The sequence below is a fragment of the Pan troglodytes genome, chromosome 5, assembly GCF_028858775.2.
Source record: "Pan troglodytes isolate AG18354 chromosome 5, NHGRI_mPanTro3-v2.0_pri, whole genome shotgun sequence".
In the NCBI taxonomy this organism is placed as follows: Eukaryota; Metazoa; Chordata; class Mammalia; order Primates; family Hominidae; genus Pan; species Pan troglodytes.
In genome coordinates, this window is record NC_072403.2 from 78,058,056 (window position 1) to 78,083,217 (window position 25,162).

General features: G+C 37.9%; 1 long non-coding RNA gene and 1 pseudogene across 3 annotated transcripts in view; one reads left to right on the top strand and one right to left on the bottom strand.

The window, feature by feature from the left end:
- The window catches only part of LOC107975187 (uncharacterized), a 167,648-nt gene that overhangs the window by 72,948 nt on the left and 69,538 nt on the right, over positions 1-25,162 (top strand). The window lies entirely within an intron of this gene.
- LOC100610276 (FMR1-interacting protein NUFIP1-like) lies at positions 13,180-14,681 on the bottom strand (annotated as a pseudogene).

Sequence of the window (25,162 nt, forward strand, 5' to 3'; positions counted from 1 at the left end):
CATAAACATAGGCGTGCATGTGACTTTATGGTAGAACAACTTATATTCCTTTGGGTATATACCCAATAGTAGGATTGCCGGGTTGAATGATAATTCTGTTTTAAGTTCTTTGAGAAGTTGCCAAACTGCTTTCCACAGTGGCTGAACTAATTGAGATTCCTAGCAGCATTGTATAAATGTTCCCTTTTCTCCATGGCCCCAGAAGCATTGGTTATTTATTGACTTTTGAATAATAGCCATTCTGACTGGTATGAAATAATACCTCATTGTAATTTTGATTTGCATTTTTGTAGTGATTAAGTTGAGCATTTATTTATATGCTAGTTGGCCACGTGTATATCTTAGTTTTAAAAATGTCTGTTTATATATTTTGCCCGCTTTTTATTGGGGTTGTTTGGTTTTTGCTTGTTGATTTGTTTAAGTTCCTTGTATAGATTCTGGATATTAGACATTTGTCAGATGCAGAGTTTGCAAATATTTTCTCTCATTTTGTAGGCTGTTTACTCTGTTGATAGTTTTATTTGTTGTGCAGAAGCTCTTTAATTTAATTAGATTCCATTTGTCCGTTTTTGTTTTGGTTGCAGTTGTTTTTGGCATCTTCATTATGAAATCTTTGTCAGGGCCTATGTCTAGAATGGTATTTCCTAGGTTATCTTCCAGAGATTTTATAGTTTTAGGTTGTGCATTTACATCTTTAATCCATCTAGAGTTGAGTTTTGTATATGGTATAAGGAAGGGGTTCAGTTTAATCTTCTGTATATGGTTACTACCATTTATTGAATAGGGAGTCCTTTCCCCATTGCTTGTTTTTGTTGATCTTGTTGAAGATGAGATTATTGTAGGTGTGCAGCATTATTTCTAGGTTCCATTCTGTTACATTTATCTAGTGTCTACTTTGTAGAAGTATCATGCTGTTTTTGGTATTGTTGTCTTGTAGTATAGTTTGTAGTTGGATAATGTGATGTCTCCAACTTTGTTCTTTTTGCATAGGATTGCCTTGGCTACTAGGGCTCTTTTTTGGTTCCATATGAATTTTAGACTAGTTTCTTTCCAATTATGTAAAGAATGTCATTGGTATTTTGATAGGAATAGCATTGACTCTATACTTTGCCTTGGGCCATATGGCCATTTTAATAATATTGATTCTTCATTTTTGGATGCCTTTTGTTTCTTTCTGTTGCTTAATTGCTCTGGCTAGGACTTCCAGGACTATGTTGAATAGGAGTAGTGAGAGAGGGCAGCCTTGTCTTATGATTTTTCAAGAGAAAGCCTTCCAGCTTTCATCCATTCAGTATGACGTTGGCTGTGAGTTTTGCATAGATGGCTCTTATTATTTTGAAGTATGTTCCTTCACTGACTACTTAGTTGAGGATTTTTGACATGAAGTGATATTGAATTTTATCTAAAGCCTTTTATGCATTTACTGAGATGATTATGTGGTTTTGTTTTTACTTCTGTTTATGTGATGAATCACATTTATTGATTTGTGTATGTTGATCAAATATGCATCCCAAGGTTAAAGCCTACTTGAACATAGTAGACTAGCTTTTTGATGTGCTGCTGGATTTTGTTTGCTAGTATTTTGTTGGGGATTTTTTCCATCAATGTTCATCAAGGATATTGGCCTGAAGTTTTTCATGTTGTTGTTATGTCTCTGCCAGTTTTGGATATTAGGATGATACTGGCCTCACAGAATGAGTTAGGTAGGTGTCACTCCTCTTCATTTTGTGGAATAGTTTCAATAGGAATGGTACCAGGTCTTCATTGTACATTTGGCAGAATTTGGCTGTGAATCTATCTGGTCCTGGAATTCTATTGTTAGGTAGACTTTTCATTACTGGTTCAATTTTAGAACTCATTATTAGTCTGTTCAAGGATTCAGTTTCTTCCTGGATCAATCTTAGGAAATTGTATGTTTCCAGGATTTTATCAACTCCTAGGTTTTCTAGATTGTGTGCAAAGAGGTGTTCATAGTAGTCTTTGAAAGTTTTATTGTATTTCTGTGGGATCAATGGTAATGACTCCTTTGTCATTTCTGATTATGTTTATTGGGACTTTCTCTCCTTTTTAAAATTGATCTAGCTAACGGTCTATCTATCCTATTAGTTCTTTCCAACAAAAAAAAAATCCTGGATTTGTTGATCTTTTGTATGGTTTTTGTGTCTCTATTTCATTCAGTTCAGCTTTGATTTTCATTATTTTTTGTCTTCTGCTAGCCTTGGGGTTGATTTGCTCTTCTTTCTCTAGTTCCTATAGTTGTGATGTTAGACTGTTAAATGGAGATCTTTCTAACTTTTTGATGTGGGTGATTATTGCAATAAACTTCCCTCTCAGCATTCCTTTATCTGTGTTCCAGAGATTCTAGTATGTTTTATTCTTGTTCTCGTTAGTTTCACAGAATTTGTGGGCTTATGTCATTATTTTCCCAGAAATCATATAGGAGTAGGTTGTTTAATTTTCATGTAATTTTATGGTTTTGAGCACTTTTCTTGGCATTGATTTTTATTTTTATTGCACTGTGGTCCAAGAGTGTGGTTGATATAATCCCTTTTTAATTTAATTGTTGGGGATTGTTTTATGCCTGACTATGTGGTTGATTTTAAAGCATGTACAATATGAAGGTGAGAAGAATGTATATTCTGTTGTTTTTGGTGGAAAGTTCTGTAGATTTACATTAGGCCCATTTTGTCAGGCGTCAAGATCTGGTTCTGAATATCTTTGTTAGTTTTCTGCCTCAATAATTTTTTTTAATACTATAAGTGGAGTGTTGAAATTTCCCACTGTTTTGGGGTTTTCTAAGTCCCTTCATAGGTCTCTAAGGACTTGCAGTATGCATCTGGCAGTATTTATATTTAGAATAGCTAGGTCTTCTTGTTGAATTGAGTCCTTAACCATTATGCAATGCCTATTTTTTTTAACTTTTGTTGGTTTAAAGTTCATTTGTGTTTTTTAATTTTTTTTCCCTCAGAGTAGAGTAACAACAATTGCTTTTCTTTTCTGTTTTTGTTTGCTTGGTAGATTTTTCTTCATCACCTTACTTTGAGCTTCTATGTGTAATTACATATGTGATGAGTCTCTTGAAGACAGCATACAGTTGTCTTGCTTCTTTATCCACTTGGCACTCTGTGCCTTTTAATTGGGGCATTTAACTCATTTACATTCAAGGTTAGTATTGATATGGGTAAATTTGATCCTTTTATCTTGTTAGCTGGTTATTATGCAGACTTTTTTTATGTGGTTGCTTCATAGTGTCACTGGTTCCTGTACTTAAGGGTGTTTTTGTAGTGGCTAGTAATGATCTTTCCTTCCTATATTTAACACTTTCTTCAAGACCTTTTGTAAGGCAGGTCTAGTGGTAACAAATTTCCTTAGCATTTGCTTGTCTGAAAAGGATCTTATTTCTCCTTTGCTTATGAAGCTTTGTTTGACAGGACATAAGATTCTTGGTTAAAAATTCTTTCCTTTAAGAATGCTAAATATAGGCACCCAACATCTTCTGGCTTGTAAGGTTTCTGATGAAAGATCTAGAGTTAGCCCGATGGGGTTGCTTGCTTTCTCTCCCTCTTGATGCCATCTTGATCTCTTTACATAATCCCGTATTTATTTCAGGTATTATTCATTCTTCTTTTATTTATTTATTTATTTATTTATCTGACTGAGTTATTTCAAAGATCCAGTCTTCAAGTTCAAGCTTTGGGATTTTTCCTCACCTTCGTTGATTCTGCTGTTAATACTTGCAGTTTACATTCTGAACTTCTTGAAGTGAGTTTTTCAGCTCTTTCAGATCACTTTGCTTCTTTATTAAAATGGGCATTTCACCTCTCATCTTCTGTATGCTTTTGTTGTATTTTTTAGATGTCTTGGATGGGGATTGGACTTTCTCCTGAATCTAGATGATTTTCATTTTTATCCATATTCTGAATTCTATTTCTGTCATTTTAGCCTGTTTAAGAACCATTACTATGGAACTATTGTGGCCAGTTGGAAGAAAAAACACTGGCCTTTTGAGTTGCCATAGTTCTTACACTGGTTCTTTCTCATTTTTGTGGGCTGATACCCCTTCAATTTTTGAAGTTTCTGTCCTTTGGATGTTTTCTTTTTTATCTTCTTTGATGTCTTTTGGGGTTTGATTGTGGTATAGGGTGGTTTCAGTCAACTGATTTTATTCCTGAAATATTTTAGGCGCTCAAGGCTAAACTCAAGACTCCTGAGTTGCGTGCTTTAACTCTGGGGGGCTGGTATTGGGCCCCCAGCTTTGTTCTCGTGCCTCTTGAGGTTATGAATTTACTGCCCTGCAGGGACCAAAGTGTTCCTGGACTGCTTATAATAACACTCCAATAGGTGGTGCCAGCCAAAGTGCTTTGCTGGGCAGTAGCAGTAGGATCCATGCTTGTTCACATGTGCCAGCAGGAGCAGCAGCACAGTGGGGTGCATACTCATTGGCTGAGGTGAGGTTCTGGTTGGCACAGATGTGCCAGTCTCCAGGTGTATGTTTGCAGTGGTGGTGGTCATAGCATAGCATGTGCTGAGGGTGAGACCATTGGTGACTGTGGGCACATTCATGTCAGTGACACTGTTGGTGCAGGGGCAGGGCACTGGCAGGAACAGGGTTGGCACTTTCTGTGCATTCCTTTGTGATAGTGGCATTGGTAGTGCTGTGTGGGGGTGGGGCTGCCAGTCTTTGTGTGCAGGTTTGGTCTGGCTACAGTGTCAGCATGGGAGTGAGATGCAGGTGGGCATGGATCTTGTGGGCTACATGCCATGAAGCACTGGCTGCAATGGCAGTGCAGGGTGGGGCTGCTTGTCTCCCTCTCTGTGTTTGCATTGGCAATGGTGGCACAGTTTGGGGGGGTGTTCTTACAGCAGTAGTTGCACATTGGGATGCAGACATACATGTACACTGGCAGGGAAGGGGAGGTAAGTTTTTTCCATGTGCCCACATGCTGGCATAGCAATGTTGGGGTGGCCATGGGAAAGTGCATGCTGGCAAAGTGGCATGGGGGTGCTGTGGTATGGAAAGGTGGGCTGGTGTGTGTCAATGTGAGCTGCTCTGCTGGAGCTCTTTGACAGTCAGGCATGGTCTGCCAGCACAGGAGCTATGACGCAAGCCCCTGGAAGACACTCTGGCTAGCCATACAATGCTGCACTACAAGCAGATATTGCCAGGGTAGGGCACCAGGAAAGGCCAACACACAGGGGCATTCTCAGATAAGACTGACCCTGTCTCATGGGCAAGATCACCCTGCTCTGTTCATGCCCAGTAGTTTCCCTAAGGCTAAGGTCTCCTAGAGGAGCAAGGTGAAACTTGGGGGATTGGTGCCTCTGGCCATGCTTCACTATAGATACTTCCACATCAAACTCTAGGGGCTCTGCACCAGCTGGAGTTCTCTTCCCCGAGAGGTTGAATTTTTGATGTCAACATTAACATCTTTTTATATTTCATATTGTTTTATAAATAATTGCAGTTATTATTTTTAATAGCTTTGCTTTTTAACTTTCATACTAAAGGTATGAACGATTTACCTACTGTCATTACAGTATTGGCATATTCTAATTTTGACTGTATTTACTTTTACCGTGAGTTTTCTACTTCCAAATGTTTTTGTGTTACTCATCAGCATCCTTTTCTTTTAGCTTGAATAACGCGTTTTATTATCTCTTATAATACAGGCCTGCTGGTGATAAATTTATTCAGCTTTTGTTTGCCCGGGAAAGTATCTTTCCCTCATTTCTGAAGAACAGTTTTACTGGGCACAGTATTCTTTGCTGACAGATTTTTTTGCTTATTTTTTCTTCAGCTCTTTGAATACATCATCCCACTCCTCCTAACCTATAAAAAGAAAGTCTGCTGCCAGATATATTGGAACTTCCTTATTTGCTTATTTTCATCTTGGTGCTTTTATGATTCTCTCTTTGTTTTTGATCTTTGATAGTTGGATAATAATATGTCTTCCTGTACTCTTAATGGTATCAAATCTGATGTTCACCTTTGATCTTCCTTTACTGGAATATGTATGCCTTTCTTTAGGGCTGAAAAGTTTCTTACTATAAGCTTTCTACCCCTTTGTCTTTTTCTATTCCCTCTTAAACTTCAATGACTCAAAAATTTGCTCTTTTCATGCTGTCCTGTAAATATTGCAGGATTTCTTCATGTTTTTCTTTTTTCCCATGACTGTATATTTTCATATAACCTATCTTTGAGTTCACAGATTCATTTTTCTGCTTGATCAATTCTGCTGATGATGCTCTCTATTAAATTTCTTACTTCATTCATTATATTTTTTAGTTTTAGGATTTGTTTTATTTCACTTTTAATTTTTATTTTATTCTGTCTATTAAATTCTTTATTCTGTTCCTTTATGGTTTTCCTCATTTTTTTGTATTATTTCTCTTTGTTTTCTTAAAGTTTTCTGAACTTCCTTAAATGGCTATTTTGACATTTTGGGGGGCAGTTCATACATCTCCATCACCTTAGGGTTGGCCACTGACAATTTGTTTTGTTTATTTGGTGACATCATATTTCTCTGATTGTTTCTGATCCTTGTGCTTATTCATTGATGTCTGCACATTGAAAAAATTCCAGTCTTCGCAGTCTGGATTTATCTAAAAATATTCTTCAACATTAAGTCTGTCCAGAGATACTGAGCTGGTCAGCTAATGTGATCACTAAGCCTGTAACAACTGCAGCAGTTGCAATGCTAGAGATGAATTAAGCATAAGATTTCCATGGGTAGTGCAGTGTTAGGCTGTAATCCTGTGGACATCAGGGCTAGTGCTGTGCTGGGGTGCATCCGAAGTCCACAGCCACTGAGGCTAGTGCAATCATGGGGCACACATGAAGTCAGTAGCATCTGAGGGCTGCCTCCTGTAAAGTTTTTCTGGAAGTCAAGCCTTCTGTAGTTAGCCAGCAGTGATTTGAGCCAGAGACCAAATTTGTTTTAAGGGGGCTACAGGTTCTTGCCTGGCACTGGGGCAGATCAGGAGGCTCAGTCCACAGTACTGGCATGGATTGAGGGGATTTAGGGTTCTTCCTGGTACTGGGTTTTAGTATGATGGCCTCAGTATACCAAGACAAAGTCCTATGCTCACTTTCTTCCCTTTTTTCCAATAAAACAGTATATTTTTCACTTTGTGCTTCCTGGAGTTGAGAGAGTAATGACGTGGATAAGGTAATACGTTTTTTTCTCCCCTCTTCAATGCATCTTTTCTTATTATTATGCCGAAAAAATGCCTATGATCTTTCCCCTCACTTCCTTAGCTCTTCTGAAGATACTTTTGAATGTGGATAACTGTTCAAATTTATGTTACTGTAGAAGAACAATCATGGGATTGTCCTATTTTTCCATTTGCTCTGCCCTCTTACCAATGAAAAATAGATTAAAAATGCCTGACTAGAGATTAAAGTTCCTATTACTTTCCATATAATACAACTTAAAATAGGCTATGGCAAGATATATGCTAGCGTTCACCAATTTTAACTTTTTATTTAAACATCTTCCTCTATGTTTTCAAAAGTATTTTTCCACTTCTTTGCTAGACTTCTTTGTTTTCTCAAAGCTTAGATCATTTACACTTCTGATATGTTGTCTTTATTTTCCTGATTCTGAGAAGCCTCCTGTGCGCCTACTTTAACATTAGGCCCAGGAATTTTAGTAAAAGTTACTTTTATACTTTTCTTTTGCTAATTGTGTGGACTTTGGTAACATTTAATGAGACAGAGGTGATAGAAAAAGAAATAGGATTTGGGAGAGCTCTATATTTTATGCAGAGGTTCTAGAGTATTTTATGACCTATTACCACAAAATTAGTTATTTAATTGCACAGGTTTATACCTCCATAGAGGTATCTCCACTTGGGAGTTAGATTCAAGAATTATCAGCAGAACTGAAGATATAGAGGTTGAGGGGAGGAATGTACCATGAAAAAAAGGGACTTAGGATGGCCACAGGAAACACTCCCAGTGAAAAACTGGCAAAGGAAGAGTTTGCAAAAAGACAAGACAGATTATAGGCAGAAAACCAAGACGCCTACAGAAGACATATACATAATGAAATACTATTCAACCATAGAAAAGCAGAAAATTCTGTTATTTGTAATGGCTTGAATTAGCCTGGATGATATTTTGTTAAATGAAATAAGTCATAAGCAGACAATACTGCATTATCTCACTCATATGTGAAATCTAAAAATGTTGAACTCATAGAAGCAGAGAGTACAATGGTGGTAAACGGGCTAGGATGGCTGGAGTGGGGAAATACTGGGGAGATGATGATCAAAGGACACAACATTTTAGTTAAATATAAGGAATAAGTTGAAAAAGTATATTGCACAGCATGGTGACTATAAGTCATAATGTGTTACTGAAAAATGTTTACACAATGGTTGTAAAGGGTCCTCATCACATGAAAGAATAACTGTGTGAGGTAATTCATATGTTAATAACTATAATTAGTCATTCTGCAATGAATAAATCCTCAAAATCATGTATATGGAAAACACATACAATGTTATCCATCAGTATAAAAAGAAAGAAAGAAAGAAAGAGAAGAATGAAGGTAGGAAGAAAAAGAAAATAAGGAGGGAAGGAAGGAATAAATGATGGGTATTGGGTATTTCTGAATAAAGAAAAATGTCTCAAAATCAAATTCTGTTCATGAATCAAAATATGTGTTTTGTAAGAGGGATGTCTTTGGGAACCATACGTTTGCTTTAATCATACTGATTTAACAGGCTGTTTCAAGTGATGTGATAGAGTGCAAATAAAATTAATGGCTGTAGATGTTTGACCAAGATGAAGAAATAGAAAATATAAGCAACATCAAAGCTCCTATTATGCATATTTCTTATTAGATAGCCATTTTAATTAAAATTACAACAAACCTGGTACTTTAAATTCTATACCAAAACTGAGTTAATAATTCCTTAATCCCTCAAGTGCTTGCTATATATTAAACTCTTAGTAAATAGCTGTTAAATAAATTAATAGATTTTTTACATAACAAATTATTTGCCAACATATATTAGCACCTGGCGTATTACCTAGAAAATAATAAATTCTTGATAATATTTGTTGAATTAATTCACGTTAGAAATCAGTATTAGCAAGAGGTCTCCAGAGGGACAAAACCAATAAGTTATATGTATATATATTAAAGGTATTTTATTAGAATTGGCTTACAAGATTACAAGGTAAAGTCCCACAATAGACTATCTGCAAGCTGGGGAAGGAGAGAAACCCATAGTGCCTAAGTCCAAGTCCAAAAGCCTCAAAATCAAGTAAGCTAACAGTGCAGCCCTTTGTCTGCTGCCAAAGGCCCAAGAACCCACAAGAAGTCACTGGTGCAAGTCCCAGAGTCCAAAGATCGAAGAGCCTGGAATCTGATGTCTAAGGGCAAGAGGAGTGGAAGCAAGCATCTGGCATGGAAAGAAGAAAGAGAGCCAGAATACTCACCAAGTAAATGTATCTCACCTTCTTCCACTTGCCTTGTTCTAGCTGCACTGGCGGCCGATTAGATGGTGCCCACCTACATTGAGGGTGGGTCTTCCTCTCCCAGTCTGCCAACTCAAATATCAATCTCAGGCAATGCCCTCATAGACTCACACAGAAGCAATACTTTACCAGCCATCTAGGTATCCCTCAATTCAATCAAGTTGATACCTAATATTATTCATCACAACATATGTGTAATGGATTTACTTTAGCCAACATCTCTAAAGCCATAGTGTTATGCAACTATGTGGTAATCAATTATTTGTATCTCATCCAAAGATATTTCCATTTCCCTGGTTCATTTTATGTTCATCATTTGTAAATCTGACATTCTCTTTAGGGTATAAATTTTTAATAATGAGCATTGCAAATGGAATTCTACACAGTTGCTTAGATGTCATGGAATAGCTGAAGGGAGCTTGGGCTTTTAATAGGCAAACTTGCTCCCAAGAGGGTGAAGATTAAGACAAAAGATGTTTGTGCCTAGTTGTTTCCCTGTGCTTACAAATCAAATGAATCATTCTATCTCCTTAGGGGAAGATTAAATGAAAAAAAAAAAAAAAAACAGAGAAAGGCCTATTGGTATTTTGAGGAAGTTCTGTATCATGGCCTTTGGTTGCCATGATTAGAGGAAGTATCATTCTATAATTTTAAGGAATTTTTAAAATCTTAATAATGAAACAGGAAAGGAAACTGATTCTCTCTTGAAAGCTCCAGAAGGAGTGCAGCACTTCTGGCACCTAGACTTTAGACTTCTGACCTAAACTCACATTGCTTCAAGCCTCTGAATTTATTCAGAGCAATAGGGAACTAATATAATATTCCATTTTGATTTTATAAATCACTGAGTGTGAATCTAAAATATTTTCATAATTAGCAAATCCTGTAACGTGCATGTAATTTTAATCCTGTTGTTGTGTTATTAGGGTCAACAGAGACATTTGTTGTAGTCTCTCTGTTACAGATGCTTACCCTCCTCATTCTTAAGCAGATTCTTTATTTTTAAGAGGCTGTAATGAAACAAAATTATGATGTAAGTTTATTATGTATATTCTCAGTGATAACACTTAACTATAATTTATTAAATAGAACTGATTATGTCTCCAAAAAGAAATTTTAGACTGTCAGAGTATATTTCTTATGGAAGAATAAAAGCATTAATTTTTGATCCAAAACATAATATTACTTCGTTTGACTTTGATCAAATGTCAAGAAAGTTATAATATATCTACTTTAATCAGCTTATTTGTTTAACATTTGTTAGACAACTTATTGAAACGGGTTTATTGCTTTGACTAAATTCCTCATGTGGTTTGGCTTTGAGTCCAAATCTCATGTCAAACTGTAATCCCCACATGTCAGGAGAGGGACCTGGTGGGAGGTAATTGGATCATGGGAGTGGATTCTCCCTATGCTGTTCTCATGATAGTGAGTGAATTATTACAAGATATGATGGTTTAAGACGTGTAGTACTTCCCCCTTTGCTCTGTCTCCTGATGCCTTGTGAAGAAGGTGTTTGCTGATTCTTCACCTTCTGCCATGATTGTAAGTTTCCTGAGGCCTCCCCAACCATGCAGAACTCTGAGTCAACTAAACCTCTTTTCTTTATAAATTATCCAGTCTCAGATAGTACTTTATAGCAGTGTGAAAACAGACTAATACAATTCCCAGTCACTTTATTAAAACAATACACAGAATTGATTTTAAACCTGAGTGAATAATTTAAATAATTATATTTGCATTTTATAGATTTAGTCTTAATATTTTTTTTGAATAGTCCAAATGTTTTAATAATCTCAATTAATATAAATGTATTAAATTTCCCAGAGCTGGTTTGATTAAGGAAAATAGAAGTCAATTATAGAGGATATGAGAAAAAGTAAAGTATTTCAGTTATAAAAGGCAGAACTCAACAATAGTCATGTAATGCTTACATTTCAGGAACTGATTAAATGAACAATAAGATAGGAATGTAGAAGGCAGAAAGTTTGAACAATTAACAAGCTAAATCCAAAAAAGCCTGTACCCAAAACAGGCAAAGCACCCCTCTACCCACCCAAAACTCATAGAATATTTACAAATATTGACCATATAATTCCATAAAGTAGAAACCATAAGGCTATATTATATCTCCTTAGAAATTTTAAATACACTTGGAATCTGAAATACCCATTAAAAATAAACAATAGTCACCATAGCTAAAGACTGTCAGACATACAGCCAAGGGAGTACTCAGGAGTATTTTCAGTCCTAAATACATTTATTATCAGGAAACAAGAAAAACGGAAAATAAAACTGTTTATATAATATACCTTAAGGCAGTGTGGGGATCAACAACATCACTGGAGATAGGTCATCAATGAAAGTAGTCCAGGAGTCCGTGAATTCATTTATTAACCATAAGCCTATAAAATGTGTATGCTAACTAGTAATAAAAGTACAAACTGTGTTATATTTTAGAATATCAACTCAGTTGTAACACTAGTTACTTCATCCTGAGTTGGTTGGGAATCACATCTTTGAATATATCAAAATTAAACTGAGTTCCTTGAAGTCAGACATGGCCTTATTTATTTGTATACCTTTAATATAGGCACAATAGAGGTACACAGAGTAAGCACTCAACAGTGTTATATGAATTGAATTAGTTAATGTATGAGGCAGATAATTTCCCAAAATATGGGGCTCACTGGAGGAGTAGGGTGAAACAGAATAAACAGATCTGTATGGTGGGTACAAGGCTGGAAAACACTGGCTAAACATGAATCTTCATCTCAGGTCTGTGACGTCACTAGGGTCACATGCCAGGTGTTTCAAGATTCTGGAGAGGATTTTACCAACATGGAGGAGCTATCAGCTTTCTTACCTTTCTTCCTTGACAGCAAGATTCATGAACTTCAATAATCACAATGTTAAGAAAAGTTAATCTTCAACTATAACACACTAATTTTTTAAAAATTTAGTCCCTTTTAGCTGTATGTCAAAAGGGCAGACCAATAGCTACAGCTAGTACAATGACTAGAACACAAGCTCAAATTCCCTGGTATTATAGGAGACAAAAAGATCTCACTAGCTTTCATTTACTTTACAATTTTTAAAAAGCTTCAATTAAGTACTTCAATTGTATCTAAACATAACAGAGGCCCCATCTGTATTAATATTTTAAACATTCAATATTTGAGCTATGTAAGTCGTGCTAGTAGGTGAATTTAAACATATCTTAAATAAGGAATATTTACATTTTGAAACCTTCTGATTGTATTAATTTGATCTGGTTTATTTTTAAAATATTCCTCCTTGCTACAGAACATCTTCCTTTTCTGCATTAAAAACAAAATGGCTGTATTTCTCTGCCCAACTTTGCTTAGCTGAATCAATCCTTTTAAAAGCTTTCTTCTTTACTGCTAAACCTATCTTCAATTCTTAACTGACACATCAGTCATTTTTACATGAGAACAATACATTAAAATAAATACAAAGAAAAAATTCTCCCAGCAAATACTAGATTCAATCCCAACAATACAGACACAGTCTTAAAAAATCAGTTATGTATTTATTTGCATAGAACCAAAGGAAAGACTTAAAATTCCAACACATATCCTACGAGGCTTACAATTTAATTACAAATCCAGTTTTGAGGGAAAAAAGGGTTTTGGTTTTTCTCTACTAATGAGGATGATACTGTTTCACATGCTTCAGTTATGTATGCTGAAACACCAGACGCCTATACATCTTTACTTTTCGCAGAATTAGTATCCAGTCCAAAAAAGTCTTTTTTGATGATGTACCGAACACACTGCAAAATCACATTTTCATGTCGAATGTCCGGAGCTAGAAGCATTTCCAAGAGATATCGAATAACGTTTGATAGTTGTGATAATCTTTTTTTTCTCTTGGGGTTTGTCTTTTCAAAACCTTTCTTTCGGTTCTCACTCTTGGCTTCTGAAAAATTTCTGACAGTTGCTTTAACATCTTGACTTGGACTCTTAGGAGCACTGCTATCAAGAACCTGGTTTTCTGCCAAAACGTCTGCTTCAGTCTTGATGGGAGTTTCTTCTGGCTCACTCTCTGACCCTGAAAGACTGCCATAGCTACTCATTAGTGAGCATAGGGCTGGTGTCACTTCCTTGGGTATCACAGAATGTTGTGGTTTCTCCTCCTTATCAGACTCAGAATCACTGTTTATCAAAACACCAAGAGGATCTGCATTTGCTTCAGGTGGACCTTCTGGCTTCAAATCACACAAGTGATTACCTGATCCAGTGACTGCTCTCTGTCTAGAATTGTCGTTTTTCCATTTGTGATTCTCCCAGGACTTCTGATCTTTGCCATTTGTGAATGTCTGGAAATCCCCTTCATCTTGCCATATTGTGTTGTTGTCAATACTGCTCCTCTCTTCTCCTTTTCAAGTTTTAACTTCTTCTTCCTTTCAATATTGGCCAGAGTTGGCTAGTTTTTCCTTCTTTCTTCCCTCCACTGTGCAATTTCCTCTGGAGTGTCTAACTTGATCTTCATGCCAGGAGCATGCATATTTCTCCAATGGAACTGGACAGTCTTCTCGTGTGCAGTAAAAGAGCAATCTACTTCAGGGCATTTTGTATGTGCAGACGTGTTTGTCATACTTTTCTTGATTTTTAAAACCACGATCACAGGTATCACAAAAAAAGTGAAAAACTGGTTCCTTTCTTTTCTTTTTTTTCTGTTTTCTACTGGGAGGTAAGCTGAAGTCTGTGAATTTTGCATCATACTTTCGTGGATAATAAGAATTTTTAACTGAAGGGTTGAAGGACTTCTGATGCCGAGGAAACCTATCAGAAGACTGTCTCCAATTCCACGATGTGGAAGCATGGAAACTCCAAGGCTGGCCGCTGGGTTGAGGCTGAGAATCAAGGGGGGACTGGGCGTCGAAGGGGGTTTGCGCCCCGGGAAGAAGCTGGGCGTCGAAGGGGGGCAGAGCCCCAGGGAGAGACTGGGCCTCTATGGGGGGCTGCGACTCAGAGGAAGTCTTTGACCAGGCTGCGGGAAGCGAGGACGTAAGCGGTGGTGGCGGTGGCGGCAGAATTGCCCAGAACATCCAGCTGTCCCACGGCGGGGCAGTGTCGGTCAGGGGCCCTAACGTGGGAGTCAGCTCGGGAGACGCACGCCACCCGATAGGAGTCGCGAAATCACTAGTCGGCTCAGCCATACCACCGGCCGGGTCCGGAGTCTAGCACGCGACTGTCTAGTCTTAATATTTTAGAAAGGAGAACTTGTCAAAATGAAATCTGGATAATTTATAAGCTCAAATAAATATATTCAAGAGGTTCAGTTATTGACCAGTTATTTATATTGTTTTAAATACCTCTCAAATATTTTCGTAAAATAAGTGTGTATACACTGAAATAAGTAGATATTAATCTTATCCATTTATTCAACTTTTATTTGCTGAGCACATCATCTGCCCCAGGCACTATTCTAATTGATATAAATAAGCATTTCCTGGGAATGGTACATTTCCTGGGAATGGTACATGTTTTCTCTCAACTCACAGTATAGAAAGGGAGACGTGCATATATCACAAAGTATTGAATGCTACTTGAAATTTCATCAACATTGTATGATAAGAATGACAATATTAAGAGTTACTAATATTAGTACTTACCAATTATAAATGTGCTCCTACCAGATATTAGCATCTTATGTCACTCATTCTTTGCTAAATAAATGCATTATCTAATTAAACCTTTTTAATAATCTTGTCAAAGTAGTATGATTTATTCCATTTTGTAGATGAACAAAATTAGACTCATAAAAGTGACATTACTAGGAAATGTTTACACACCTAAAAAGGAATAACAATGGGGTTTGGAGGCAAAACATGAGCTTTCAAAGCCCTAACTTTCAGCTTCAAGAACATGTAGCCTCAAATTACAGTTGATCTACAAAGATCAAACTACAGTTGATCTTTTTTGCTGAGAGTTTCAAAAAAGAATAATTCTGACTAACAGGGTATATTTGGGTCTTCTATAATGGAATAGATGGTTTGGAATTTATAATTCAGGCAATGAGAAGTCATTGGAATATTTCAAATAAGAATCAGACCTAATTGAACATTTTAATTAAATAAAGATTATCTTATATAATACCATGTCACATTGTATTTTGTCATATTATGTCATATCAGAAGGCATTAGAGAAATAATTCATAAAACAGAGGGAAAGGAAGGACAGAGAAGCATGTTGACAGTGACAGCTGATGGAGAGAATAGCAATAGGCATATTGCTAGCACAAAGTCACAGCCAAAGAATAATGGAGTTACTCTTTTAAGTATGGTACATATACCCAATTTCTTTTTCTTTTTTTATTTAAGATTTTATAATTGAAGTTCATCTTAATACTTTTATTTTTTATTTTTTATTTTTTGCTAGAAACTGGTTAATCTCTTATTTTTTAATTTTTTTATTTTTTTTATTGATCATTCTTGGGTGTTTCTCGCAGAGGGGGATTTGGCAGGGTCATAGGACAACAGTGGAGGGAAGGTCAGCAGATAAACAAGTGAACACAGGTCTCTGGTTTTCCTAGGCAGAGGACCCTGCAGCCTTCCGCAGTGTTTGTGTCCCTGGGTACTTGAGATTAGGGAGTGGTGATGACTCTTAACGAGCATGCTGCCTTCAAGCATCTGTTTAACAAAGCACATCTTGCACCGCCCTTAATCCATTTAACCCTGAGTGGACACAGCACATGTTTCAGAGAGCACCGGGTTGGGGGTAAGGTCATATGTCAACAGCATCCCAAGGCAGAAGAACTTTTCTTAGTACAGAACAAAATGGAGTCTCCTATGTCTACTTCTTTCTACACAGACACAGCAACAATCTGATTTCTGTATCTTTTCCCCACATTTCCCCCTTTTCTATTCGACAAAACCGCCATCGTCATCATGGCCCATTCTCAATGAGCTGTTGGGTACACCTCCCAGACGGGGTGGCTGGCCAGGCGGGGGCTGGCCCCCACCTCCCTCCCGGACGGGGTGGCTGGCAGGGCGGGGGCTGCCCCCCACCTCCCGGATGGGGCGGCTGCTGGGCATAGACGCTCCTCACTTCCCAGATTGGGCGGCTGCCGGGCGGAGGGGCTCCTCACTTCTCAGACAGGGCGGCTGCCGGGCGGAGGGGCTCCTCACTTCTCAGACGGGGTGGCTGCTGGGCGGAGGGACTCCTCACTTCTCAGATGGGGCGGCCGGGCAGAGACGCTCCTCACCTCCCAGATGGGGTCACGGCAGGGCAGCGGCACTCCTCACATCCCAGACGGGGCGGCGGGGCAGAGGCGCTCCCCTCATCTCAGATGATGGGCGGCCGGGCAGAGACACTCCTCACTTCCTAGAGGGAATGGCGGCCGGGAAGAGGCGCTCCTCACTTCCCAGACTGGGCAGCCAGGCAGGGGTGCTCCTCGCATCCCAGATGATGGGCGGCCAGGCAGAGACGCTCCTCACTTCCCAGACGGGGTGGCGGCTGGGCAGAGGCTGCAATCCCTGCACTTTGGGAGGCCAAGGCAGGCGGCTGGGAGGTGGAGGTTGTAGCTAGCCGAGATCACGCCACTGCACTCCAGCCTGGGCAACATTGAGCACTGAGTGAACGAGACTCCGTCTGCAATCCCGTCACCTCGGGAGGCCGAGGCTGGCAGATCACTTGCGGTTAGGAGCTGGAGACCAGCCTGGCCAACACAGCGAAACCCCATCTCCACCAAAAAAATACAAAAACTAGTCAGGTGTGGCGGCGTGCGCCTGCAATCGCAGGCACTCGGCAGGCTGAGGCAGGAGAATCAGGCAGGGAGGTTGCAGTGAGCCGAGATGGCAGCAGTACAGTCCAGCTTCAGCTCGGCATCAGAGGGAGACCATGGAAAGAGAGGGAGAGGGAGACCGTGGGGGAGACGGAGACGAGGGAGAGGGAGAGGGAGAGGGCTATTTTTCTTGAAAGTTAAAATATGTGAAGACCTTCAACTTAACAACACAATATAATATATTGAATCGTTTTAAGAAATATTCATTGAATGATGTTTTATGTACCAGGCAATAATTGCTGAGGAAAATCAGTAAAAAAAAGAAAAAACATCTTGTCCTCCAGGTATTATATTTCATGTATTGAATATTTAAGTTAGTGTTAAAGAAAAAAAATGCAGTGACACTTGCTAAAGCACCATGTAGAAGACTTATTCAAGGTAGGTGACGAAGGCTATTGATACTGGTGTTGGGATCATTGCAATGGAATTTCGCTGTGGAATAAAGAGATTGACCTCAGGTCTAAATACAGCATGGGGCAGTGGAAATTCATAGCCAAGGAACAGAGAGGTGGTCAGCAGATGGAAAATTGCAGAGGAAGCCTCAATAATAAGGGAGATTCTAACCAAAGTAACCTAACTGAACTCTTGCTGAAGACAGGCTGGAGTAATTCGATAACATCAGGGAGATTGTGAAGGATAAAGAACCTGATTGGCTATTGAGGATAATCAGATATAAAGGGTGGAGTGTTCTTGCTAAGCTGACTTTGTTAGGATTCTTGCTAAAATTGGTCTTTACAAGGAAATGCACAGATGGGACGAGGATAGGATTTAGGAGAATGACTAGAGTTTGGTCAAACAAAGAATCTTACTAGTTACTGAGAAGTACTTCTGGAATGGCATTTTAATGAACCCCATGATTCTACTTCTTCCTTAAAAGCAATGAGAGTACTGGCAAAAATTATCAAAATCAACTTTCAGAACTCTGAATATTAACAATGGACTTACAACAATCTGAGGAGCATTTAACTATGGAAACCTGATTTTTAGGGTTAGTGTTAATTGATCTAATACAGATTTTGTTGAGTGTAAACAGCCTTTTTCCTAGGGCATTTGGTGATAACAATCTGTGGCAATTATTTAATATCACAGCTGATTAGGGTGCGATAACATAACAAAAGGCCAAACAAAAAACTAAAGCGAAAATTGAGATGCCTGTATGAGATTTGAACAGTTGAGATCTATTCCTAGAAATCTGGAAGTTCATGTGCATGTGCAGGGCTAGGCACGTGCTCAGGAATGACAGACTAAATGACCTACAAAACACTGATCTTTCACCTCTAGCTGACTTAGAGTCTTTTCACAAGGAGAAAATGAACACTAAAGAAAAGTTAAAAATTACCTGCCAGAATGTTGAAGATATGCTACAAAATACACACAACATCCCTAAGGAAAAAAAAAAAAACCGAAAATACGTTGTTTTAAGAAACTTAAGGAAACCTCTGTCCAATCATTAATTGACAAGCTAACTGAGCAGATTTCAGTGGCCACATGTCACAAAGAATATAGACTTTACAGAATTTAGGAAAGTCACAATAATTATTGAATCATTCAATAAATATTTGTGTTAGGAAATTCATGAGTAACAACAGCAACAGAAACAACAACAAATAGCAACAACATCTTCTTGGGAAAGAATTTCAAGAATTGCCAAATTGCATTATATAAAATGTCTAGTTTTTAACAAAAACACTCAAGGCATAAAAAAATAGGCATAATCCATCGGCAGTAAAATAAGTCATATAAACTGTCCCTGAGAAGCCCAGTTGTTGGACTTACTAAATAAAGACATTAAATCAGCAATAATAAGCTAATGTGTCCATACAATGGACATACATATGGAATGTATGTGTCCATACATATCCATACAATGGCAATGAAAATGGAATGAAGTACTAATACGCATCACAACATGGAGAAACCTTAAAATCATTATAAATGAAAGAAGCTAGTCACCAAAAGCCACATATTTTATGATTCCACGTATATGAATTACCCAGAATAGGCAATTCACAGAGACAGAAAAATAGATTAGTGATTTGTAGTGCTCTGGGGAGATGGGAATGAGTAGTGACTGCTAATGCATGTTGGTTTTCTCTTGGGGGTGATGAAAGTACATTAAAATTAAATAGTGTTAATACACTTCAAAAGGGCATATACACTTCAAAAGGGCATATATTATTGTATGTTAATTTAATTATATTTCAATAATGCTGTTTTTTAGAAGTCACTATTATTAAAAGAACCCTTCAGGATCATTTTGATGTGCAGTTGTAACATGTTTAGGGGATACAGATTAAAAATCAATTACTACCTCATGCAATTGAGTGAAAATAAAAACACAAACTGTTTTTCCTCTGTTCCAACACCACAACAATCAACACAGACTTCTGTGACCAAATGCGTGAAGACTTTTTTCCCACCAATAAATGAGCAATGATTTCTATTGCCAACACCAGTTGTGTGTCCTTCAATCCAACTCAATTCTGATGTTATCTACTGGGAGATAGCATCAAACCCGGAAGGTTGAGGAAGTCAGTTCCACAAGACTGCCCCCCCCCCAACCAACTTCTGATGCCAGTCACAAGGCCTAGGTGGTTTTATCTCCACTTCTGACCAATTGGCTCACTGGGAAATCCCATGACTCCCTCTGTAGGTTCAATTACTTTGAAAGAGCAGTTCACATAACCCAGAGAAACTTTTAGTTACATTGACCAGTGTATTTAAAAGGATATGAAAAAGGATACAGATGAAGAGATGCATAGTGTGAGGTATACAGGAAAGGTTGTGGAGCTTCCATGCCCTCCCCAGGCATGCCTTCCTCCAGGAACCTGCACATGTTCAGCTATCCTAGAAGCTCCCTGAGCCCTGTCCTCTTGGGCCTTTTATGAAGAGTTCATTGGATAGCCATGATCAATTCATGGAAAATCATGTCAAAATGTGATTGGACAAAGGGGTATGTCTGATTTAATACTGACAAACTGATGGGGGACCCAGTGAGGCATGTCTGTTGATACTATTCTTGGTCTCTTCATGCAGCGTTCCTTCCTCTCAGGTATGGAGCAGGATGCCTTATGAAATAGGGGTCTTATGACCTTCAATCAGATAAGGTAGGTCAGGGAATTTCTTTACAGCCAGGTGCAAGACAAAAATGTTGGGGGAGACTCTTGCCTTGAGAAGTAAAGCAAAAACAAAAACAAAAACAAAAGTGAACAGGAATGCAGGAGAAGGTCAGAGAGAGAGAGAGAGAGAGACTGTTTTCTGAGGCATGCTTCTGAGGTCTAAAGTGTTCCACCATTATAAAAAGGCTATGGGAGTTATGATCCAGAAACTGTAGATGGAAACCAATATGTATATAATATCACAACAACAATGCATGATTTTATACAGTGTTCAGTTTAATATCATATTATGTTCAATTTGGGTAACAAAGGTAAATGATATGTGGAAATTTCAATCCCCATCAATATTAACTATTCCATCCCTCTATGATATGACCTTGGTTTCCAGGTGGGTGAATTACAAATTAGTCAACATATATAAATATCCTTAAATTCTTGAAGATTGCTTGGGTTCAAATAAGACATTAATAGCCTGATTTCATGTCTTAGTTCCTTTCAGCTGCTGTAACAAAATATGATAAATTTGTTAGCTTATTAATAACAACAGATATTTATTTCTCATAGTTCTGGATACTGGGAGGTCCAAGATCAAGGCACCAGTAGATTTGCTATCTAGTGAGGACTCACATTCTTGATCATAGAGGGAGTCTCCTAGCTGTACCCTCACATGGTGGCAGGAGCAAATTAGCTCAGATCCCTTGGGCCTCTTTTATAAGGGCACTAATCCCACTTATGAGGTATCTGCCTTTTAAGACTTCATCATCTCCAAAAAGGCCCCACCCTCTAATACCATTGCAATGGTGATTAGGTTTCAACATATGAATTTTGGGAGGACACAAACATGAAGACCATAGCACTGCAGATTTATCCTTCTAGTCTATCTACCTATATCTGTCTGTCATCTATCTATCTATCTTATCTATCTATCTATCTATCTATCTATCTATCTATCTATCTATCTATCTATAATCTGAGGTTTAAAGTGTTCCAACATTACAAAAAGGCTATGGGAGTAAAAAGAAATTTCTTTTTACCTTCTGGAATTTTTACCACAGAAATGCAAGCAAAGAGAAGAGAAACCCACTGAGGATTAAGGATCTCTATCCCAAGAGGCAAAAGCATTCTGAATGCTCAATCATATCTACAGTTAATGGACAAACACCGTTCATTACCTGGTGAATATACAAACTTCAGCAATTTGGAATTGTGAGAAAAACAAGGATAATATTTGGTAGAATCTGAGAAAACTGACAGTAGAGAACATCAGTCCCATTCTTTCTTATTTTTATCTGTCTATTAAATTAGAATATCCATCACTTTAACATATTCAGAAATATTGGAAAGTATAGTTCTATCCTTCTCTTAGCCCCATTATTCATATATTCCTAAGAATGAATAGTGAAGATGGCAAGATTGGCATAAGCATATGGATATACCTATTTTCTTTCTAGTTGTACTGCTGTGTGGTTTACATAGTCATTGAGTGCTCCTGTCCTCCATATAGTAAACCCACCAGTGGTATGTGCTGAGTTCTGCATACTAGAGATGAGTCTTCCGGCAAATTCTTTCTGCTACACACTACTGAGAGCCGAAGAGCCACTGCAGAGCCATTCCTCCTTACAAATGATTAAACCTTCAGATGCAAACTTTTCCGTGGGTGGATTGTTCCAAGATCTAACTTGGAGGAACCAAGATATAAAGAAGGCAGGTTCAGTATTACTGGGACATGTTAACTAAGATGTGGGTGCTCGTGGCAGGTTACACAAGCTTTTCTGAGATGCTGTCTTCCCTGTGATCATTGATTTAGAAGCTAGAGATGGGTCTGTAGCATTTATAACTTATTAGTAGATGTAGTCACTGGACAAGTCAAGACAAAAATTAGAAAATTGATGAAGTGTCTAAAACATTTGTGTACTCTTCCCTTGATATACATATTTAGTCCTACAGCTTTGGGATGCTAAGCATCATTAATCATTCACATTAAACCTTGTTGCGAAGTAGCCTCCACTGATGTTGTTGAATAATTAACTCCCCTTGAATCTGCTGCTAATTGCTATATTTCACAGGGTACTTGGTGGCAAGTGTGGCTTCCTATTAAACACAGTCCTAAGACACTGACACTCCCTTGACCATCACTAGTGCCACATTCACCATTTGCCACTGGTTTTTCCACAGTTTTCCCAACAGAGAAAACATTGCTCATACCACAGAAAACGGGAATCCAGATAAATAAGAAAAAAATAAATCTTTCAGGAGGAAAAAAGCGTAGATATAAAACAATAGGAGAAAAAGGTCAAAATCATGATTCAACAACTGGAGTTACTGTTAATAAATTGTGCCATATTCAGTGAGTCAGGCAGACAAGGTCATATATAATATAGACCCAAATTTATAAGACCAAGCTCTGTCTCCCTGTCTTTGTGTATGTGTTTATATGTGTATGGAAAAGTATTTTAGTGAACCAGGATAACCTATAAGACATAATCCTCAAGGATTGTTTTTTATTTTTAAAAAATTCAGCTTAATTTATTATTACTTTCTTCTACTAAAAATATAACACTGGTAAGTTCCATATATTTTTAGTAATTTTAAAATAATTCAGATTCCTCTAATGAGGAATTAAAATATCCAACCCAATGTATTAGTGAAAACTTTGAATGGTTTAATGTCGTGGCTTCCTCTCCATCCTTCTTGAACCAGTCCAACTTCAGCTCACGTGACAGAAGACTAGAAGCCAGCCTGCATTTAAGAAAGGGGTGTTGTATATTTCTTCTATTTTAGTTTTTTGTCTTTCTATTTTTCTTCCACCAACTTTGATTCTGAACACTCCAAAGTTGGAGCACAGTGAACACGAGGAGGCAAATAGGCACTCAAGTGCTGAGTTAACAGGTAGTGTTATAGGCAGACATCATACTCTATGGACTTGTAATCAGTATAATTTTTATGCTCTTCTATGACTGCTATTATGTGTTCTTCAGAAAATCAGCTGACACTTGGGAACCTTTTACCTTCAATTTCCTATGGTTGTCATCCTGACTCATTGCTTTCTAATTTACTTGCACTTCTGCATCTGAACATAACTCTAGCTTTTCTCTGGTGAAGTATGCTGACTTTTGCTCTTAAAAGGAATTTGAGAAAATCTTATCCTGACTCTCTATCAGCTGTAACTCATATCAAATTCAGAGGAAACAGACAAAATGTTTGTTTAACAAAATCTGAAAGTACAAGATGGTGAATCCAGCCATCTCAAATTTGGCTCACCCCTCAGCAGCTAGCTTTGCAAATCTTTTGCTCTAAGGTTTGTAAGGTGAACACACACACAGGTCTACATCAAGTGACAAATTTCAAGCTCTCTAAGTGATTCTGCTCAAGTACCTTCTACTAAGTGTATGATGAAGAGCAGGAACAACAAACCATTACCCTCTTAAAGTAGTAAAGCTCACAGGTCAACAAAAAAATTATGCACTCTGCCTATCCTTCTTTTCTTAGCCTTTTCAAGCTCCTTTGAAGTGTAGATGTTGGTTGGCAGGTTTTCTGTCATTAACGTTTTGCAATTCCAGCAAAGTGGCATAATTGGAATGCAGCATCAATTGTTTTCAAGCCCCAGCTGAAACTGATGTCATAGTTTTCTAAATATATCTCTTGCTTGTTTATCTAAATATATCTCTCTCCCTTTTTCTGAATGTGTGTAAGTGAGTGCCTTCCCAAACAGGAAATTCTCCTTTACTTAAATATTTATGCCTAAGTGTCCTTATTAATCTTCTTTACTGTCAGGCTGTTAATAAACACATATAGAAATAAATGATCAAGTTTCCCAGACAAGGTAGAATAACGACGATTAAACTTACACTTACTTTTGAAATAAAAACAAAACAAGATGGACACAGTGTATAAAACAATGGTTTCAGGCAATAGGCCATCAGACAAAAAAAAGGTGATTCTTGAGAAAAGATAAAAAAGAAGATGGGTCCCCAAATTGCCTCACATCACCGAAAGACAGTTTCCAGGGCAAAAAGAAGGAAGAGTGAACCCAGTCAGAGGCTGATAGACTCCACATTTTGAAGAGATAGAGCTCAGAGCCAAGACAGACTGAGGTGTCTTGAGTTCACAGGGAAGAGTATCAGAGAGGAAGCTGCCACACAGAGAAGAAGCTTTGGATAGCCAGTCATCAGAGGTTTCTGCTAAAATCTTTAGCTGAGTACTGATGACCACATATGTATCAAGAGACTGTGTGAAGCCATGGAAATAACTACCACCACCACCTATGACGAAAAGAGCAGGGAAAGAATACCGAAGGCTCTAAAATGGCCAGGTGCTGTTCATGTTTCTACTAGCAAGAATGGAAAACTTAACAATTCACAGGTTATTTGGTAGGATACTCTAAAAGGTATTGCCTTAGCAGTAGAGCAAGCAAAATTAGTCCTAAAGTGTGAATAATCAAAAATTTTGAGATATCTTCATTGTATCTTAAATAAAAGCCCAAGAATACCTACATAAAAAGTTAAGAGCAGATGAAGTTAAACAGATAAATAGACTAGTTAGCATAAATAAGAGATAACAACAGAACCTGGAATAATGTTGTTTGGATGTCTTATCCTTCAGGAACTATTGAAATAAGATGACTGTGAGAAATTGTGTACTGCTTGCTTTGCAATTTAAAAACTTCTGATAAGTGAAACCACATTTTTTTTAATAGGGCCTCACTCTGTAGCCCAGACTGGAGTGTAGTGGCACAATCAT